The 8,298-nt window shown below is 42.9% G+C and overlaps 1 protein-coding gene across 1 annotated transcript in view; it reads right to left on the bottom strand.

The window, feature by feature from the left end:
- Positions 1 to 4,332, bottom strand: part of ALG6 (ALG6 alpha-1,3-glucosyltransferase) — a 61,989-nt gene extending 57,657 nt beyond the window's left edge. The window contains exon 1 of the mRNA XM_023730636.1: positions 4,273 to 4,332. The gene's annotated coding sequence lies outside the window, so the exon portion shown is untranslated. The remainder of the gene's footprint in view (positions 1 to 4,272) is intronic.
- Between the last annotated feature and the right edge of the window lie 3,966 nt (positions 4,333 to 8,298).

The following is an 8,298-nucleotide window of genomic DNA, read 5'->3' as shown; positions in this document are numbered from 1 at the left end:
AGTCTGGTGGAGGCCTTGGTAGCAGTGGTCCATTAGTCCTTTGGACTAATCTTTTCCTTGTATCCTGTTCTCTTCATTCTCCCTTGCTCCCAAAGGGATGAGACCAGTGGAGTATCTTAGACGGCTGCTCACAGGCTTTTAAGACCCCAGCCACTACTCACCGAGGTAGAATGTAGAACATTGTCTTTATAAACTGTGTTATGCCAATTGAGCTAGATGTCCCCCGAGACCATGGTCCCCACAGCCCTCCACCCAGCAATTCAGACCCTCAGGGAGTTTGGATGTGTCTATGGGGCTTCCATGACCTTTCCTTGTACAAGTTGTGCTGCTTTTCCCAGTACTGTGTACTCTCACCCATCACCAAATATACCACTTATCTATTGCCTATTTACTATTTCCCCCCACTGCTCCCTTAACTAATATTTTATCTAGGAATAATAAATCACTAATATGATCAATTACCCACAATTTCAGATAATCAGATTTAAATATTTCTTAATATTTAAATAACCTTAAATAAGAAAAAGTAGATTCCCAATAACACTTAATACTCAAAATGAACTTATAATGAACACACTGCTTATAACCGATATCATGCTGATCAAGCTTGCTAACAGCACAATGGTGAGAAGTATAGCTAAATGACAGATGATAGAATGCAAAAAGATTTGGACAGCATCTATGGATGGACCAAATCCAACTTCAGAAATAATCACAGATAAATTTAAAGTCCGATACTTAAAACATAAAAAAAACAAACCAACAAAAATCAATTTTATGAATACTGAATTGGAGGCAATAAATAACTGATGATAACCAATGTTACAGGTATTTCAATTAAATATTAGGAAAACATTTTTAACAATTAGAGCTGTCCAAAAACGAATGAAGCCTCCTTTGAAAGCAGTGAGATCCTCTTTAAGAGGTTCAAACAGAAAGTGAACTACTACTTGACAGGAATATTTTTAGCTCATTAGAATGGCTGGCTAAGGTGCCCTGGTGACACAACATTTATGCGCTCGGCTGCTAAATGAAAGGTTGGTCGTTCGAACCCACCCAGTGGCTCCACAGGAGAAAGACTTAGTGATCTGTTCCCATAAAGAGTACAGCTTAGAAAAACCTATGGCAAGTTCTACTCTGTCACATGGGGTCACTATGAGTCAGACTGGACTTGACGGCACCTAACAACAACAGAATGGATGACTAATTTCTGAATTGTCTTCTACACCTTATTTTGGGAACAAATTGTATCTGAATTAACATAAATCCTCACAATGCAAAAGAGGATTTGGCTTCCCATCATGTTACTATGTTTCTCTCAAGAGTACTGCCACTTTTGTGGAGCTTCTTTGATGAGTAAATGAATAGACCTTCCCTTCCTCCACCAGTGGTTCATACTTGAAAGGAAAGAACACACCAGGTCATGTCTCTTCTTTATAGCTATTACACTAAGAATAAAATCCAAATATCCCAGGCATAAGACCCTCTGTGATCTGACTTCTGCCTTTCCAACCTCATCTCCTCCCACTCTCCCACAAGGACTTCTCTCGCTTCCTAGAATCTGTCAAGTTCATTCACACCTCAGTGTCTTTCCACTTGGGTTCCCTCTACTTGGGATGCTCTTAACCCAGTTCTACCCTTCACTAATATTTTGTCATTCATGTCACATCTTAAGTCATTCCCTCAGAGAGCTCATTCCTGACCATCCTTACCTAGTTTTCCTCTTTACTGTCTGCACCATTGCCCAATTTCATTTTCTTCCTATCAGAAATTATATTTTCACACATGGAACAATCTTACAAACATAATTTTGAGCAAAAAGCTAGACACCAAAGAATACAAACCATACTGTTCCATTTATGAAAGTCTTGGAAATAGGCAAAACTAATCTATGTTGTTAGAAATCAGGAAAGAGGTTACCTTTGGGGAGAAAGGAGGAGATTGTGATTGGAAGGGTTCTCGAGGAAGGTCTTTCTGAGATGCTGTGAATGTTCTCTTCTTGATTTGAGTGGTGGTTAAAAGATGTGTTTAATTTGTGACAAGTTGTTGTTGTTGTTGTTAGTTGCTATCAATTATGACTCATGGTGACCTCAAGTGTGCAGAGTAGAACTGCTCCATAGGGTTTTCAAGGCCGTGACCTTTCAGAAGCAGATCACCAGGCTTGTCTTCCAAGGTACCTCTTGGTGGGTTTGGACCAGTTCTTTCAGTTAGTAGTCCAATGCTTAACCATTTGAAGCTTCCTGTCACAACTCAGGATTTGTGTACAGTATTTTTCTATATATGTTGCAATTTAAAAGTATAAAAGGAAACTATATTTATCTATACATTTTATATTTCAACAAAAAAGTATAAAAGCAAATTACATTTGTCTATTAGAATATAAGTTCCATGCAAACAGGGATACTCTTTTTTTATTCAGTGCTATGTTCCCCATAGGGAGCCGTGGTGGCACAGTGGGGTAAAGCACTTGGCTGCTAATCGAAAGGTAGATGGTTTGAACCCACCAGCTGCCTCCTAGCAGAAAGATGTGGCAATCTGCTCCCGTAAAGGTTACTGCCTTGGAAACTCTATAGGGCAGTTCTACTCTGTCCTATAGGGTCACTATGAGTTGAAATCGACTCAGTGGCAAATGGTTTGGTTTCTTGGTTTATGTTCCCTGCATTCAGAGGAATATTTGGCAGAAAAAAGGTAGCCATAAAGTATTTGCTGAATGGAGAGCTTCGTGTGTGTGTGTGTGTGTGAAAAGGGGAGGTACCTAACTTTAAGTCCGGTGTAGTTAAAAATATTATGTAAGAATCTTTAAACTGATCTCTTCTTAAACAGTTAAAAGGGTTGATTATTTTTTCCACCTGTAGAGCACAGTAATTTCCTAGCCCGTCCACATGCCACGAAGTTGCCACGGAGGCGGGAGAGGAGCGTCCCTCCTAATCCTGACCGAAACCAAACCAGTTGCCACGGAGTGGATTCCGACTCACAATGACCCTACAGGACACAGCAGAACTGCCCCCATAGTGTTTCCAAGACCATAAATCTTTATGGAAGCAGACTGCCACATCTTTCTCCTGTGGAGCAGCTGGGGGATTCCAACTGCTGACCTTTCGGTTAGCAGCCAAGCGCTTAACCATTGCGCCACGAGGACTCCTGCGTCCCTCCTACTTTGCCCTAAAGGTGCATCTCAACAAAAGGAAAAGTCTACCGTCCACTTTTTGTAGCCTAATTTGCTCCTTTCAGTCTGGAAGTTCCTTCCCCACAGTCAGGGCTGGACTAAGGCATGTGAGGGCCCTAAACACTGATAATCTGTGGTACCTCCTCCTCTGCACACTCATGCATTCTGAACAGGATATGTGAGTTATATATATACGTGTGTATCCATGATATAACTTCTTTTTAAATGTGACTATAATATTAGTGATTGAACACAAACGTGGAGTATGCCATTTTAGCAGAGTGAGATGAAATGGATTATAAAATTTTGGTGGGTGAATGTAGTAAGACTAAGACTCAACAGCCCACCCCACCTCTTTTTTATTAGAAAGAAATAATATACTCTCAAGATACTCGCCAAGATAAGGAGTTTCCATTACGCGGGAGGGGACTGCAGGAGACAAATGTCAACGAAAGCGTTGAAGTGGTAGGCGCCTCATAGTTTAAACACCCTTGCATGTGGGAACCCTCGTGATCCTGCATTAACTTTATTTCCCACCACATTCTCATGCACTAAAACTGGTATCAATTTCATTTAGTACCCTGCCAGTTCCCTTCCACCGTGGCGCTCACTTTTCCTTGTGTCCTATCTGCTTGGCATCTATGGGTCTTTGCTTTGGACAACTGGTGTGCTGTTTTGTTGATGCCGTAAGCACACGGCTTACCTTGCTTACTGGGTAATCCGTCCCTGTCCACAGTGGACACAAAACTGGGAAGTGCACCTATCCTAGGCTGCACATCTGGCAGACTCCTCCTGACCTTTCTCCTCCCTTGCTCTAGAGGGCCAGATCCTCAGGATCACAGAAGCAAAAGTGCCAAGGACGCTCCAGCCAAGCCGTCCCACCACCATCACCAAATCCTCTCACCCGACCGTCAAGCGACCCTTGCAGACTGGGCTCACGAGGCCTCGCTACTCGTCTCCGTGAGCGCAGCGGCGCCGGGAGCCCAGTCGCCAGCTCCAAGACGACTCGAGGCGCGGTGACGAGCAGCCTCTAGGCGCCGCGAGACCCCAGCCTCTCCCCTGCACAGGCCCGGAGCGACAGAGCCCCAGGAATCCCGCCGGCTTACCCCGCCGCCCACCGGTCGTTGGGACTCCTGCCTGCAGCAAGTTCCAAGAAGGCGCCTGCGCGCTCGTCCCCGCGGAAGAGCGCCCCTGCGGCCTTCCGCCTCCGCGTGCTCCCGTGCTGGCGCGCCAGGCGCGGGAGCGAGCCCGCCGCGCGTAGGGGGCGGGGCAGGGAACTGGGCGCGTAGAAGAGGCTGCCGGCTTAGGAGGCGGGGCGCGAGTGGCTGCAATCTGAGAGGCTTCCAGTGCCGGGTTAGGTTAGGGGCAGACGGAAAGCCCCTTACTCTTCTTTCCTGGGAGCCTAGCCAACGCCAGACCGGCTGCTTAGTCCACAGATTCCTCTCAGGGGCGGGCCCTGGCTAGCTTTTTACAGTGCAGAGCCCCTGGCTAGTCGTCATCACTGGGCAGTAGCTCTTCCTCTGCGCCTTTGCCCTCAGGGAGACAGAAAGCGAACCTACTTCACTTTCTTTGAGCTACATGCTTGCGGAGAAGAGTTTGTTGGGGCATCACTTCGTGCAAAAAGCATCACTGAGCGTCCAACTATTTTCAAGATATTCAAAATAACAGCCCTGCCCTTGTCAGGGCTCCTCCTATCTACAAGTTCCCTGCGAGGAAGCTTGGATCACCGATTCCCACCTTTGTGCAGAGAATGCCGTCATTTCCCCGTTTTGAATTCAGCTATTCTGTATAAGCCAACCCCTTAATATATAATCTGTAAATATCAGATACTTGGCAATGGCTTTATACTAAGAAGGTCTTAAGAATTTCTCTCTAAGCTTCTGTTTCTTCATCTGTGAAATGAATCTAAAGGGCGAGGTGAACTTCCAGATCTAAAATTTTATTCTATTTAAAAGACTGTCAGCCCTGGAAATATGGAGAGGTATGGCCAAGTCTCTGCTCTCAAAGCTCTTAATTCTCATTGAAGACATTTTCATACATAAAAAGATACAAAGCAATAGATGGGAGCACATGCTAAATGTCAGGATTATTGATACATACACTAGGCACTATCGGAGTTAGAGAAGGGGGTTCACTGTAAACTAAAATCTATCAGGAAATGCTTTCCCTTGAGGAGTAAGCTGAGCTTTGAAGGAAAGTCTGGGCTTAGATAAGCCAATAGGATGAGAGTAGAGATCTAGACTAAGGAAATGATTTAAGCCAAACTTGAGGTAGCTGGAAAGTGTAGAACATTTTCCTCCAGTTTAGAAGGTGGGTGATGATGCTGGAAAGGAATAATTGTGGAAAGCCTTGAATACCAGGCTGTGGTGTTTGGAATTTACTCAGTGATCAGTGAGGGGCTGTTAAATTACTTTTAGCAGGGAGTCAATTGTGCAGTACAGTTGTTAGGGGAAATTCAACATGGTGACCATGGATGAAAGGAATTGGAGGGAGCAGTAGAAATCATTATAGTAGTCCATGTGTGATTAGACAAGGGCCTGGATTGAGATGGCAATAGTGGAACTGGAAAGGAATTCATGAAGAATGTACCAATCTTGGTAACAGATGAGGTATGGGAAAGAAGTAAAAGAAAGGAAAAGGAAGGATCAAGGATGACTCCCAAGGTTTTAAGTCTAAATTACTAGAACTGATAGATCTTGGGAAGCCTGGAGGAGAAACTGACTTGAAGGGGGAGATGGTGAGTTGTGTTGTGTTTGAGGTGACATTAGGACAAGAAATTAGAAATATTCAGGTACCAGTTATGAATCAGAGCCCAGGAAAGAAGTTGAGGCTGAAGATAACGATATGAAAGTCTTTCATTTGATTAAAGAATGAGGGAAAATAGACCATAATTGGAGTAAAAACGTATTTAAGGCCAAGAAGAAGGTGGCAAGATGATGAAGGGTATTACATGGTTACAACAGTTGGAGGGTAATCTAGTATAATGCAGGATCATGAAGAATAAGCATATTGCAAACAAGAATCATATTTTGTATTTATCACGTGTTAATGAATCTAAGGTTCCATCAATTGTAAGAAGCACCATTATTATATGTACCACCAAGAAATTTTAAAAAATGCTATCATTTAAAGAGGTTATGATTGTAAAATATATGTAATTTCAGAGAAATTAGTATGTGAAAAAATATACATCTTAAAATGGTAAAAGTTGGTCTCAATCTCTTCTCCCTGCTTCCCAACCCAATAGCTTCAGGCACAGTATTCAGCACAAAACAGATGCTCAAAAGTTTTCATTGAATAAATAAATACTGGAAGGGACTTCCAAGCCTCTAATTCATTGTGAAACTACCCCATTACATCTACATACCTACTTTTACTCTTTCCCTCCACAATCTTTCACCTTTGAATGTTGTGATGGTTAAGATTGTGTGTCAGCTTGGGTGGACCATGATTCTCAGTGTTTATATGTGATCACTTCCATGATGGGATCTACTGTGAGTAGCCAGTCAGCTGAAAGGGAGTTTCCTTGGGCATGTGGCCTGCAGCTGAATATGAGCAGATGTTCTGGCTTTTTGCTTGCGCTGGATCCTGCGGCTGCCTCCTGTTCATCTGACCTCTGGTTCTTTGGAATCAAGCTATCAGCTTATCAGCCAATCTTGGGATTCATCGATCTTTACAGCCTATGAGTGGGAGCTCTCCAACAGGCCGATCTTGGGTTCACCAGCCCCTGCAGCTACATGAATCAGGAGAAGCCCTGCAGTCTTTCCTGCCAATCTTCGGATTTGTCGATCTTCACAGTCTATGACCAAGAGCCCTGCTCTCCAACCTGCCAGTCTTGAGTTTACCATTCCCTGCTGCTGTGTGAATCAGGAGAAGCCTCTATCTTGATCCACGGACTTGGGACATTCCAGCCTCTACAATCACATGAGCCGTTTCCTTGATATAAATCTCTCTCTATATATATTTATACACTTTATTGGTTTTGTTTCTCTAAAGAACCCAGGCTAAGACAAATGTCCACCGCCTGTACATAACAGATGCTCAGTGAATGCACTTACTACAAGCAAAAAGGATAAGCGATAGCAAAACCATAGAGCACATTAAGTTTATAGTCGGTATAGAATGGTAGTTAAGAGCTATTTATGGCTCTAGAGACAAACAGATTTAAATTTAAATCCCAGTTCTGCTACTTTCAGAGTCCCTGGGTGACACAAATGGTTAGATGCTCAGCTACTAGGAAAATAGTCCTGGTAATCTGATTCCAAAAGGTCACAGCTATGGAAACCCTATGGAGTGCATTTCTACTCTGAAACACATGGGTCACCATGAGTCAGAATTGACTGAACGGCAACTGGTTTGACTTGATTTGGTTCAGCTACTTTCTAGCTGTTTGATCTGGGATAGTCCCCTAACATCTCTATGACATAATTACTTCAACTACGAAAAAAGAAAGCAAGAGAGAGAGAATGATACTATCATCTTTCAGTTGTAAAGACAGTAAAATGAAATCATGTATGTAAAGTTTGAACATACTGCCTGGCATATAGAAAGTAATAAATAATAGCAGTTATAATTTCTCTTTAATGTAGAGAAACAGTTTTTAATTCTCCTAGAATCCAGATTTCAGGGGTCCATGGAGTTGAGGTGACCCACCCACGCCATTGCCCTGAGATCCTGTTTTTAACCTTGAACCTCAAGCAGACCAGTCTCCTAAAACTCACCCCTAAGCCAAACAGTAGTCTTGCTAATTAGTAAAGACCATTTTGCCTTGGGCATTGTGCTCTTTGGAAGAGTCAGTTTTGAGAAACAGAAACAGAAACTCCAGGGTCAGACCGGAAGTTGTGTTTTAGGGTAAATTGCTATCAGGTAAACACTGTTCCCCAGCCCTTTTCCATGCCAATGTTGATAAGATGGCGGTATAAGAATCTTTGGAAGTTCTTTTTCACTTTGGAACACTTTGACGCAAGTCAAAAGCATTGCCTGATTTGAAAATCGTGTATTAAACAAACTTCATAACAATTTATAATATTAGCTTAATATGATTTTTGTTTTAAAAACATATTCTCCTCACTTTTGATAGCTTTTTCTCCCATTAAATTGTCTCCTTCTCCCTACCATATAACAGACCACAC

Source organism: Trichechus manatus, unplaced genomic scaffold (genome assembly GCF_000243295.1).
Source record: "Trichechus manatus latirostris isolate Lorelei unplaced genomic scaffold, TriManLat1.0 scaffold00003, whole genome shotgun sequence".
Lineage (NCBI taxonomy): Eukaryota > Metazoa > Chordata > Mammalia > Sirenia > Trichechidae > Trichechus > Trichechus manatus.
The sequence above is the reverse complement of the archived record's forward strand: the minus strand, read 5'-3'. Positions and strand labels throughout refer to the sequence as shown.